General features: G+C 48.1%; 1 long non-coding RNA gene across 2 annotated transcripts; it reads left to right on the top strand.

Moving 5' to 3' along the window:
- LOC110264249 lies at window positions 3,834-11,805 on the top strand. 2 transcript variants are annotated; one of them, XR_002350043.1, is made up of 2 exons: window positions 3,834-3,895; window positions 11,517-11,805. It is a non-coding gene; the product is annotated as an uncharacterized LOC110264249 (long non-coding RNA). The 2 variants fall into 2 exon arrangements; XR_002350044.1 differs by lacking the exon at window positions 3,834-3,895 and adding an exon at window positions 11,069-11,307.

The raw sequence follows: 12,554 nt of genomic DNA, 5'->3' as shown, positions 1-12,554 counted from the left end.
TACGGCTCGCCTTTAGGTGTCCTCCTCGGGATAGTGTCATTTAAAGAACGAGGGGCAGCATGACGTAAAAAAATGAAAAAAAAAACGGAGGTGCCTACTGAAGATAAGGCCATTACGGCTCGCCTTTAGGTGTCCTCCTCGGGATAGTGTCATTTAAAGAACGAAGGTCAGCACGTCGTAAAAATAATCGGAAAAGAAAACCGTAGGAGCCTGCCGCAGTTGAGGCCATTATGGCTCGCCTTTAGGTGTTCTCCTCAGGAAAGCGTCATTTAAAGAATCAGGGTTAGCACGTAGTGAAAAAAAACTTGAAAAAAACTGGAGGAGCCTGCCGACGATGAGGCCATTACGGTTCGCCTTTAGATATCCTCCTAGGGATAGTGTCATTTAAAGAACGAGGGGCAGCATGACGTAAAAAAATGAAAAAAAAAACCGGAGGAGCCTGCTGAAGATGAGGCCATTACGGCTCGCCTTTAGGTGTCCTCCTCGAGATAGCGTCATTTAAAGAACGAAGGTCAGCACGTCGTAAAAAAATCGGAAAAGAAAACCGTAGGAGCCTACAGCAGATGAGGCCATTACGGCTCGCCTTTAGGTGTCCTCCTCGAGATAGCGTCATTTAAAGAACGAAGGTCAGCACGTCGTAAAAAAATCGGAAAAGAAAACCGTAGGAGCCTACAGCAGATGAGGCCATTACGGCTCGCCTTTAGGTGTCCTCCTCGAGATAGCGTCATTTAAAGAACGAAGGTCAGCACGTCGTAAAAAAATCGGAAAAGAAAACCGTAGGAGCCTACAGCAGATGAGGCCATTACGGCTCGCCTTTAGGTGTCCTCCTCGAGATAGCGTCATTTAAAGAACGAAGGTCAGCACGTCGTAAAAAAATCGGAAAAGAAAACCGTAGGAGCCTACAGCAGATGAGGCCATTACGGCTCGCCTTTAGGTGTCCTCCTCGAGATAGCGTCATTTAAAGAACGAAGGTCAGCACGTCGTAAAAAAATCGGAAAAGAAAACCGTAGGAGCCTACAGCAGATGAGGCCATTACGGCTCGCCTTTAGGTGTCCTCCTCGAGATAGCGTCATTTAAAGAACGAAGGTCAGCACGTCGTAAAAAAATCGGAAAAGAAAACCGTAGGAGCCTACAGCAGATGAGGCCATTACGGCTCGCCTTTAGGTGTCCTCCTCGAGATAGCGTCATTTAAAGAACGAAGGTCAGCACGTCGTAAAAAAATCGGAAAAGAAAACCGTAGGAGCCTACAGCAGATGAGGCCATTACGGCTCGCCTTTAGGTGTCCTCCTCGAGATAGCGTCATTTAAAGAACGAAGGTCAGCACGTCGTAAAAAAATCGGAAAAGAAAACCGTAGGAGCCTACAGCAGATGAGGCCATTACGGCTCGCCTTTAGGTGTCCTCCTCGAGATAGCGTCATTTAAAGAACGAAGGTCAGCACGTCGTAAAAAAATCGGAAAAGAAAACCGTAGGAGCCTACAGCAGATGAGGCCATTACGGCTCGCCTTTAGGTGTCCTCCTCGAGATAGCGTCATTTAAAGAACGAAGGTCAGCACGTCGTAAAAAAATCGGAAAAGAAAACCGTAGGAGCCTACAGCAGATGAGGCCATTACGGCTCGCCTTTAGGTGTCCTCCTCGAGATAGCGTCATTTAAAGAACGAAGGTCAGCACGTCGTAAAAAAATCGGAAAAGAAAACCGTAGGAGCCTACAGCAGATGAGGCCATTACGGCTCGCCTTTAGGTGTCCTCCTCGAGATAGCGTCATTTAAAGAACGAAGGTCAGCACGTCGTAAAAAAATCGGAAAAGAAAACCGTAGGAGCCTACAGCAGATGAGGCCATTACGGCTCGCCTTTAGGTGTCCTCCTCGAGATAGCGTCATTTAAAGAACGAAGGTCAGCACGTCGTAAAAAAATCGGAAAAGAAAACCGTAGGAGCCTACAGCAGATGAGGCCATTACGGCTCGCCTTTAGGTGTCCTCCTCGAGATAGCGTCATTTAAAGAACGAAGGTCAGCACGTCGTAAAAAAATCGGAAAAGAAAACCGTAGGAGCCTACAGCAGATGAGGCCATTACGGCTCGCCTTTAGGTGTCCTCCTCGGGATATCGTCATTTAAAGAATCAGGGTCAGCACGTAGTGAAAAAAAAACGAGAGGAGCCTGCCGAAGATGAGGCCATTACGGCTTGCCTTTAGGTGCCCTCCTCAGGATAGTGTCATTTAAAGAACAAGGGGCAGCATGACGTAAAAAAATGAAAAAAAACCGGAGGAGCCTACTGAAGATGAGGCCATTGCGGCTCGCCTTTAGGTGTCCTCCTCGGGATATCGTCATTTAAAGAATCAGGGTCAGCACGTAGTGAAAAAAAAACGAGAGGAGCCTGCCGAAGATGAGGCCATTACGGCTCGCCTTTAGGTGTCCTCCTCGAGTTAGCGTCATTTAAACAACGAGGGTCAGCACGGCGTAAAAAAACGGAAGAAAAAAAACCGGAGGAGCCTGCCGAAGATGAGGCCATTACAGCTCGCCCTTAGGTGTTCTCCTCGAGATAGCGACATTTAAAGGGTCAGGGTCTGCACGACGAAAAAAACAACCAGAAAAAAACCGGAGGAGCCTACCGAAGTTGTGGCCATTACGGCTCGCCTTTAGGTGTCCTCCTCGGGATAGCGTCATTTAAAGAACGAAGGTCAGCACGTCGTAAATATAATCGGAAAAGCAAACCGTAGGAGCATGCCGCAGTTGAGGCCATTACGGCTCGCCTTTAGGTGTCCTCCTCGAGATAGCGTCATTTAAAGAACGAAGGTCAGCACGTCGTAAATATAATCGGAAAAGCAAACCGTAGGAGCATGCCGCAGTTGAGGCCATTACGGCTCGCCTTTAGGTGTCCTCCTCGAGATAGCGTCATTTAAAGAACGAAGGTCAGCACGTCGTAAATATAATCGGAAAAGCAAACCGTAGGAGCATGCCGCAGTTGAGGCCATTACGGCTCGTCTTTAGGTATTCTCCTGAGGAAAGCGTCATTTAAAGAATCAGGGTCAGCACGTAGTGAAAAAAAACTTGAAAAAAACCGGAGGAGCCTGCCGACGATGAGGCCATTACGGTTCGCCTTTAGGTATCCTCCTAAGGATAGTGTCATTTAAAGAACGAGGGGCAGCACGACGTAAAAAAACGGAAAAAAAACTAGATAAGCCTGCTGAAGATGAGGCCATTACGGCTCGCCTTTAGGTGTCCTCCTCGGGATAGCGTCATTTAAAGAACGAGGGTCAGCACGATGTAAAAAAAAATGGGAAAAAAAAACCGGATGAGCCTGCCGAGGATGATGCCAATACGGCTCGCCTTTAGGTGTCCTCCTCGGGATAGTGTCATTCAAAGAACGAGGGGCAGCACAACGTAAAAAAAAACCGAAAAAAAAAACCGGAGGAGCCTGCTGAAGATGAGGCCATCACGGCTCGCCTTTAGGTGTCCTCCTCGGGATAGCGTCATTTAAAGAACAAAGGTCAGCACGTCGTAAAAAAATCAGAAAGGAAAACCGTAGGAGCCTACAGCAGATGAGGCCATTACGGCTCGCCTTTAGGTGTCCTCCTCAGGATAGCGTCATTTAAAGAATCAGGGTCAGCACGTAGTGAAAAAAAACCAGAGGAGCCTGCCGAAGATGAGGCCATTACGGCTCGCCTTTAGGTGCCCTCCTCAGGATAGTGTCATTTAAAGAACGAGGGGCAGCATGACGTAAAAAAATGAAAAAGAAAAACCAGAGGAGCCTGCTGAAGATGAGGCCATTACGGCTTGCCTTTAGGTGTCCTCCTCGGGATACCGTCATTTCAAGAACGAGGGTCAGCATGATGTAAAAAAAATTGAAAAAAAACCGGAGGAGCCTGCCGAAGATGAGGCCATTACGGCTCGCCTTTAGGTGTTCTCCTCGAGATAGCGACATTTAAAGGGTGAGGGTCTGCACGACGAAAAAAACAACCAGAAAAAAACTGGAAGAGCCTACCGAAGTTGTGGCCATTACGGCTCGCCTTTAGGTGTCCTCCTCGGGATAGCATCATTTAAAGAACGAGGGTCAGCACGATGTAAAAAGAAAACTGGAAAAAAATCGGAGGAGCCTGCCGAAGATGAGGCCAATACGGCTCGCCTTTAGGTTTCCTCCTCAGGATAGTGTCATTTAAAGAACGAGGGGCAGCATGACGTAAAAAAATGAAAAAAAAACCGGAGGAGCCTGCTGAAGATGAGGCCATTACGGCTCGCCTTTAGGTGTCCTCCTCGAGATAGCGTCATTTAAAGAACGAAGGTCAGCACGTCGTAAAAATAATCGAAAAAGCAAACCGTAGGAGCATGCCGCAGTTGAGGCCATTACGGCTCATCTTTAGGTGTTCTCCTGAGGAAAGCGTCATTTAAAGAATCAGGGTCAGCACGTAGTGAAAAAAAACTTGAAAAAAACCGGAGGAGCCTGCTGAAGATGAGGCCATCACGGCTCGCCTTTAGGTGTCCTCCTCGGGATATCGTCATTTAAAGAAGCAGGGTCAGCACGTAGTGAAAAAAAACGAGAGGAGCCTGCCGAAGATGAGGCCATTACGTCTTGCCTTTAGGTGCCCTCCTCAGGATAGTGTCATTTAAAGAACGAGGGGCAGCATGACGTAAAAAAATGAAAAAAAAACCGGAGGAGCCTACTGAAGATGAGGCCATTACGGCTCGCCTTTAGGTGTCCTCCTCGGGATGCCGTCATTTAAAGAACGAGGGTCAGCACGACGTAAAAAAACGGAAGAAAAAAAACCGGAGGAGCCTGCCGAAGATGAGGCCATTACGGCTCGCCTTTAGGTGTCCTCCTCGAGTTAGCGTCATTTAAACAACGAGGGTCAGCACGACGTAAAAAAACGGAAGAAAAAAAACCGGAGGAGCCTGCCGAAGATGAGGCCATTACAGCTCGCCCTTAGGTGTTCTCCTCGAGATAGCGACATTTAAAGGGTGAGGGTCTGCACGACAAAAAAAACAACCAGAAAAAAACCGGAGGAGCCTTCCGAAGTTGTGGCCATTACGGCTCGCCTTTAGGTGTCCTCCTCGGGATAGCGTCATTTAAAGAACGAGGGTCAGCACGATGTAAAAAGAAAACCGGAAAAAAATCGGAGGAGCCTGCCGAAGATGAGGCCATTACGGCTCGCCTTTAGGTGTCCTCCTCAGGATAGTGTCATTTAAAGAACGAGGGGCAGCATGACGTAAAAAAATGAAAAAAAAAACGGAGGAGCCTACTGAAGATGAGGCCATTACGGCTCGCCTTTAGGTCTCCTCCTCGAGATAGCGTCATTTAAAGAACGAAGGTCAGCACGTCGTAAAAATAATCGGAAAAGCAAACCGTAGGAGCATGCCGCAGTTGAGGCCATTACGGCTCGCCTTTAGGTGTCCTCCTCGGGATAGCCTGAAGATGAGGCCATTACGGCTTGCCTTTAGGTGTCCTCCTCGGGATAGCCTGAAGATGAGGCCATTACGGCTTGCCTTTAGGTGTCCTCCTCGGGATAGCCTGAAGATGAGGCCATTACGGCTTGCCTTTAGGTGTCCTCCTCGGGATAGCCTGAAGATGAGGCCATTACGGCTTGCCTTTAGGTGTCCTCCTCGGGATAGCCTGAAGATGAGGCCATTACGGCTTGCCTTTAGGTGTCCTCCTCGGGATAGCGTCATTTAAAGAACGAAGGTCAGCACGTAGTAAAAAAACTGGAGGAGCCTCCCGAAGATGAAGACATTACAGCTCGCCTTTAGGTGTTCTCCTCGACATAGCGACATTTAAAGAGCGAGGGTCTGCACGACGTAAAAAAAACCGAAAAAAAAAACCGGAGGAGCCGGCCGAAGATGAGGCCAGTACAGCTCGCCTTTAGGTGTTCTCCTCGAGATAGCGACATTTAAAGGGTGAGGGTCTGCACGACGAAAAAAACAACCAGAAAAAAACCGGAGGAGCCGGCCGAAGATGAGGCCAGTACAGCTCGCCTTTAGGTGTTCTCCTCGAGATAGCGACATTTAAAGGGTGAGGGTCTGCACGACGAAAAAAACAACCAGAAAAAAACCGGAGGAGCCGGCCGAAGATGAGGCCAGTACAGCTCGCCTTTAGGTGTTCTCCTCGAGATAGCGACATTTAAAGGGTGAGGGTCTGCACGACGAAAAAAACAACCAGAAAAAAACCGGAGGAGCCGGCCGAAGATGAGGCCAGTACAGCTCGCCTTTAGGTGTTCTCCTCGAGATAGCGACATTTAAAGGGTGAGGGTCTGCACGACGAAAAAAACAACCAGAAAAAAACCGGAGGAGCCGGCCGAAGATGAGGCCAGTACAGCTCGCCTTTAGGTGTTCTCCTCGAGATAGCGACATTTAAAGGGTGAGGGTCTGCACGACGAAAAAAACAACCAGAAAAAAACCGGAGGAGCCGGCCGAAGATGAGGCCAGTACAGCTCGCCTTTAGGTGTTCTCCTCGAGATAGCGACATTTAAAGGGTGAGGGTCTGCACGACGAAAAAAACAACCAGAAAAAAACCGGAGGAGCCGGCCGAAGATGAGGCCAGTACAGCTCGCCTTTAGGTGTTCTCCTCGAGATAGCGACATTTAAAGGGTGAGGGTCTGCACGACGAAAAAAACAACCAGAAAAAAACCGGAGGAGCCTACCGAAGATGTGACCATTACGGTTCGCCATTAGGTGTCCTCATCGGGATAGCGTCATTTAAAGAACGAGGGTCAGCACGATGTAAAAAGAAAACCGGAAAAAAATCGGAGGAGCCTGCCGAAGATGAGGCCAATACGGCTCGCCTTTAGGTGTCCTCCTCGGGATAGCGTCATTTAAAGAACAAAGGTCAGCACGTCGTAAAAAAATCGGAAAAGAAACCCGTAGGAGCCTACAGCAGATGAGGCCATTACGGCTCGCCTTTAGGTGTCCTCCTCGGGATAGCGTCATTTAAAGAACAAAGGTCAGCACGTCGTAAAAAAATCGGAAAAGAAACCCGTAGGAGCCTACAGCAGATGAGGCCATTACGGCTCGCCTTTAGGTGTCCTCCTCGGGATAGCGTCATTTAAAGAACAAAGGTCAGCACGTCGTAAAAAAATCGGAAAAGAAACCCGTAGGAGCCTACAGCAGATGAGGCCATTACGGCTCGCCTTTAGGTGTCCTCCTCGGGATAGCGTCATTTAAAGAACAAAGGTCAGCACGTCGTAAAAAAATCGGAAAAGAAACCCGTAGGAGCCTACAGCAGATGAGGCCATTACGGCTCGCCTTTAGGTGTCCTCCTCGGGATAGCGTCATTTAAAGAACAAAGGTCAGCACGTCGTAAAAAAATCGGAAAAGAAACCCGTAGGAGCCTACAGCAGATGAGGCCATTACGGCTCGCCTTTAGGTGTCCTCCTCGGGATAGCGTCATTTAAAGAACAAAGGTCAGCACGTCGTAAAAAAATCGGAAAAGAAACCCGTAGGAGCCTACAGCAGATGAGGCCATTACGGCTCGCCTTTAGGTGTCCTCCTCGGGATAGCGTCATTTAAAGAACAAAGGTCAGCACGTCGTAAAAAAATCGGAAAAGAAACCCGTAGGAGCCTACAGCAGATGAGGCCATTACGGCTCGCCTTTAGGTGTCCTCCTCGGGATAGCGTCATTTAAAGAACAAAGGTCAGCACGTCGTAAAAAAATCGGAAAAGAAACCCGTAGGAGCCTACAGCAGATGAGGCCATTACGGCTCGCCTTTAGGTGTCCTCCTCGGGATAGCGTCATTTAAAGAACAAAGGTCAGCACGTCGTAAAAAAATCGGAAAAGAAACCCGTAGGAGCCTACAGCAGATGAGGCCATTACGGCTCGCCTTTAGGTGTCCTCCTCGGGATAGCGTCATTTAAAGAACAAAGGTCAGCACGTCGTAAAAAAATCGGAAAAGAAACCCGTAGGAGCCTACAGCAGATGAGGCCATTACGGCTCGCCTTTAGGTGTCCTCCTCGGGATAGCGTCATTTAAAGAACAAAGGTCAGCACGTCGTAAAAAAATCGGAAAAGAAACCCGTAGGAGCCTACAGCAGATGAGGCCATTACGGCTCGCCTTTAGGTGTCCTCCTCGGGATAGCGTCATTTAAAGAACAAAGGTCAGCACGTCGTAAAAAAATCGGAAAAGAAACCCGTAGGAGCCTACAGCAGATGAGGCCATTACGGCTCGCCTTTAGGTGTCCTCCTCAGGATAGCGTCATTTAAAGAATCAGGGTCAGCACGTAGTGAAAAAAAACGAGAGGAGCCTGCCGAAGATGAGGCCATTACGGCTCGCCTTTAGGTTTCCTCCTCGGGATAGTGGCATTTAAAGAACGAGGGGCAGCATGACGTAAAAAAATGAAAAAAAACCGGAGGAGCCTGCTGAAGATGAGGCCATTACGGCTCGCCTTTAGGTGTCCTCCTCGGAATAGCGTCATTTAAAGAACGATGGTCAGCATGATGTAAAAAAATGGAAAAAAACCGGAAAAGCCTGCCGAAGATGAGGCCATTATGGCTCGCCTTTAGGTGTCCTCTTCGGGTTAGTGTCATTTAAAGAATGAGGGTCAGCACGACGTAAAAAAAAACGGAAGAAAAAAAAACCGGAGGAGCCTGCCGAAGATGAGGCCATTACAGCTCGCCTTTAGTTGTTCTCCTCGAGATAGCGACATTTAAAGGGCGAGGGTCTGCACGATGAAAAAAATAACCAGAAAAAAACCGGAGGAGCCTACCGAAGATGTGGCCATTACGGCTCGCCTTTAGGTGTCCTCCTCGGGATAGGGTCATTTAAAGAACGAGGGTCAGCACGATGTAAAAAGAAAACCGGAAAAAAATCGGAGGAGCCTGCCGAAGATGAGGCCAATACGGCTCGCCTTTAGGTGTCCTCCTCAGGATAGTGTCATTTAAAGAACAAGGTGCAGCATGACGTAAAAAAATCAAAAAAAACCGGGGGTGCCTGCTGAAGATGAGGCCATTACGGCTCGCCTTTAGGTGTCCTCCTCGGGTTAGCGTCATTTAAAGAACAAGGGTCAGCACGACGTAAAAAAAAACGGAGGACCTGCCGAAGATGAGGCTATTACAGCTCGCCTTTAGGTGTTCTCCTCGAGATAGCGACATTTAAAGGGCTAGGGTCTGCACGGCGTAAAAAACAACCAGAAAAAAACCGTAGGAGCCTACCGAAGATGTGGCCATTACGGCTCGCCTTTAAGTGTCCTCCTCGGGATAGTGTCATTTAAAGAACGAGGAGCAGCACGACGTAAAAAAAAAACCAAAAAAAAAAATCGTAGGAGCCTGCCGGAGTTGAGGCCATTACGGGTCGCCTTTAGGTGTCCTCCTCAGGAAAGCATCATTTAAAGAATCAGGGTCAGCACGTAGTGAAAAAAAACTGGAAAAAAAAAAGCGGGGGACCCTGCCGACGATGAGGCCATTACGGCTCGCCTTTAGGTGTCCTCCTCGGGATATTGTCATTTAAAGTACGAGGGGCAGCACGACGTAAAAAAAAACCGAAAAAAAATCGGAGGAGCCTGCTGAAGATGATGTCATTACAGCTCGCCTTTAGGTGTTCTCCTCGAGATAGCGACATTTAAAGAGCGAGGGTCTGCACGACGTAAAAAAAAACAAGAAAAAAACCGGAGGAGCCTGCCGAAGATGAGGCCATTACGGCTCGCCTTGAAGTGTCCTCCTCGGGATAGCGTCATTTAAAGAAAGAGGGTCTGCACGTTGTAAAAAAAATCGGAAAAAAAATCGGAGGAGCTTATCGAAGATGATGCCAATACGGCTCGCCTTTTAGGTGTCCTCATCGAGATAGTGTCAATTAAAGAACGAGGGGCAGCACGACGTAAAAAAAACCCGAAAAAAAACCGGAGAGTTTTGCTGAAGATGAGGCCATTACGGCTCGCCTTTAGGTGTCCTCCTCAGGATAGTGTCATTTAAAGAATCAGGGTCAGCACGTAGTAAAAAAACTGGAAAAAAACCGGAGGAGCCTGTTGAAGATGAGGACATTACGGCTCGCCTTTAGGTGTCCTCCTCGGGATAGTGTCATTTAAAGTACGAGGGGCAGCACGACGTAAAAAAAAACCGAAAAAAAAAACGGAGGAGCCTGACCGTAGGAGTCTGCCGCAGTTGAGGCCATTACGGCTCGGAGGGGCAGCACGACGTAAAAAAAAACCGAAAAAAAAAACGGAGGAGCCTGCCGATGATGAGGCCATTACGGCTCGCCTTTAGGTGTCCTTTCCTCGGGATAGCGTCAATTAAAGGACGAGGGGCAGCACGACGTAAAAAAAAACCGAAAAAAAAAACGGAGGAGCCTGCCGATGATGAGGCCATTACGGCTCGCCTTTAGGTGTCCTCCTCGGGATAGCATCATTTAAAGAACGAGGTCAGCATGATGTAAAAAAAAACCAAAAAAAAAACTGGAGGAGACTGCCGAAAATACGGCCATTATGGCGCGCCTTTAGGTGTCCTCCTCGGGATAGCGTCATTTAAAGAGCGCGGGTCAACACGTAGTAAAAAAAAATCGGAGGAGCCTGCTGAAGATGATGTCATTACAGCTCGCCTTTAGGTGTTCTCCTCGAGATAGCGACATTTAAAGAGCGAGGGTCTGCACGGCGTAAAAAAAAACAAGAAAAAAACCGGAGGAGCCTGCCGAAGATGAGGCCATTACGGCTCGCCTTGAAGTGTCCTCCTCGGGATAGCGTCATTTAAAGAAAGAGGGTCTGCACGTTGTAAAAAAAATCGGAAAAAAAATCGGAGGAGCTTATCGAAGATGATGCCAATACGGCTCGCCTTTTAGGTGTCCTCATCGAGATAGTGTCAATTAAAGAACGAGGGGCAGCACGACGTAAAAAAAACCCGAAAAAAAAACCGGAGAGTTCTGCTGAAGATGAGGCCATTACGGCTCGCCTTTAGGTGTCCTCCTCAGGATAGTGTCATTTAAAGAATCAGGGTCAGCACATAGTAAAAAAATCGGAAAAAAACCGGAGGAGCCTGCTGAAGATGAGGACATTACGGCTCGCCTTTAGGTGTCCTCCTCGGGATAGTGTCATTTAAAGAACGAGGGGCAGCATGACGTAAAAAAAAAAACAGAAAAAAATCGGAGGAACATGCTGAAGATGAGGCCATTACGGCTCGCCTTTAGGTGTCCTCCTCGAGATAGCATCATTTAAAGAACGAGGGACAGCACGTAGTAAAAAAAACTGGAGGAGCCTGCCGAAGATGAGGCCATTATAGCTCGTCTTTAGGTGCCCTCCTCAAGATAACGTCATTTAAAGAGCGATGGTCTGCACAACGTAAACAAAAAACAGAATAAAATCCGAGGAACCTGCCGTAGATGAGCCCATTACAGCTCGCCTATAGGTGTCTTCCTCAGGATAGCGTCAATTAAGCATGACGTAAAAAAAATCCAACAAAAAAAAACTAGAGGAGCCTGCCGAAGATGAGGTCATTACGGCTTGCCTTTCGGTGTCCTCCCCGGGATAGCGTCATCTAAAGAACGATTGTCGGCACGACGTAAAAAAAAACCGGAGGAGCCTGCCGAAGATGCAGCCGTTAAGGCTCCCTTTTAGGTGTCCTCCTCGGGATAGCGTCATTTAAAGAACGAGGGTCAGCACGACGTAAAAAAAATGAAGGAGCCTGCTGAAGATGAGGGCATTACGGATCGCCTTTAGGTGTCCTCCTCGGGATAGCGTCATTTTAAGAAAGAGGGTCAGCACGTTGTAAAAAAAAATCGGAAAAAAAACCGGAGGAGCCTATCGAAGATGATGCCAATACGGCTCGCCTTTCGATGTCATCCTCAGGATAGTGTCATTTAAAGAACGAGGGGCAGCATGACGTAAAAAAATGAAAAAAAAACCGGAGGAGCCTGCTGAAGATGAGGCCATTACGGCTCGCCTTTAGGTGTCCTCCTCGGGATAGCGTCTTTTAAACAACGAGGGTCAGCATGATGTAAAAAAAATGGAAAAAAAAACCGGAGGAGCCTGCCGAAGATGAGGCCATTACAGCTCGCCTTTAGGTGTTCTCCTCGAGATAGCGACATTTAAAGGGCGAGGGTCTGCACGACGTAAAAAACAACCAGAAAAAAACTGGAGGACCCTACCGAAGATGAGGCCAATACGGCTCGCCTTTAGGTGTCCTCCTCGGGATAGTGTCATTTAAAGAACGAAGGACAGCACGACGTAAAAAAAACCAAAAAAAAATCGGAGGAGCCTCCCGAAGATGAGGCCATTCCGGCTCGCCTTTAGGTGTCCTCCTCGGGATAGCGTCATTTAAAGAACGAAGGTCAGGACGTCTAAAAAAAATCGGAAAAGAAAACCGTAGGAGTCTGCCGCAGTTGAGGCCATTACGGCTCGCCTTTAGGTGTCCTCCTCAGGAAAGCGTCATTTAAAGAATCAGGGTCAGCACGTAGTGAAAAAAAATTGAAAAAAAAAACGGAGGAGCCTGCCGATGATGAGGCCATTACGGCTCGCCTTTAGGTGTCCTCCTCGGGATAGCGTCATTTAAAGAACGAGGGTCAGCATGATGTAAAAAAAATGGAAAAAAAACCGGAGGGGCCTGCCGAAGATGAGGCCATTACAGCTCGCCTTTAGGTGTTCTCCTCGAGATAG

This window comes from Arachis ipaensis, chromosome B07 (genome assembly GCF_000816755.2).
Source record: "Arachis ipaensis cultivar K30076 chromosome B07, Araip1.1, whole genome shotgun sequence".
In the NCBI taxonomy this organism is placed as follows: Eukaryota; Viridiplantae; Streptophyta; class Magnoliopsida; order Fabales; family Fabaceae; genus Arachis; species Arachis ipaensis.
The sequence above is the reverse complement of the archived record's forward strand: the minus strand, read 5'-3'. Positions and strand labels throughout refer to the sequence as shown.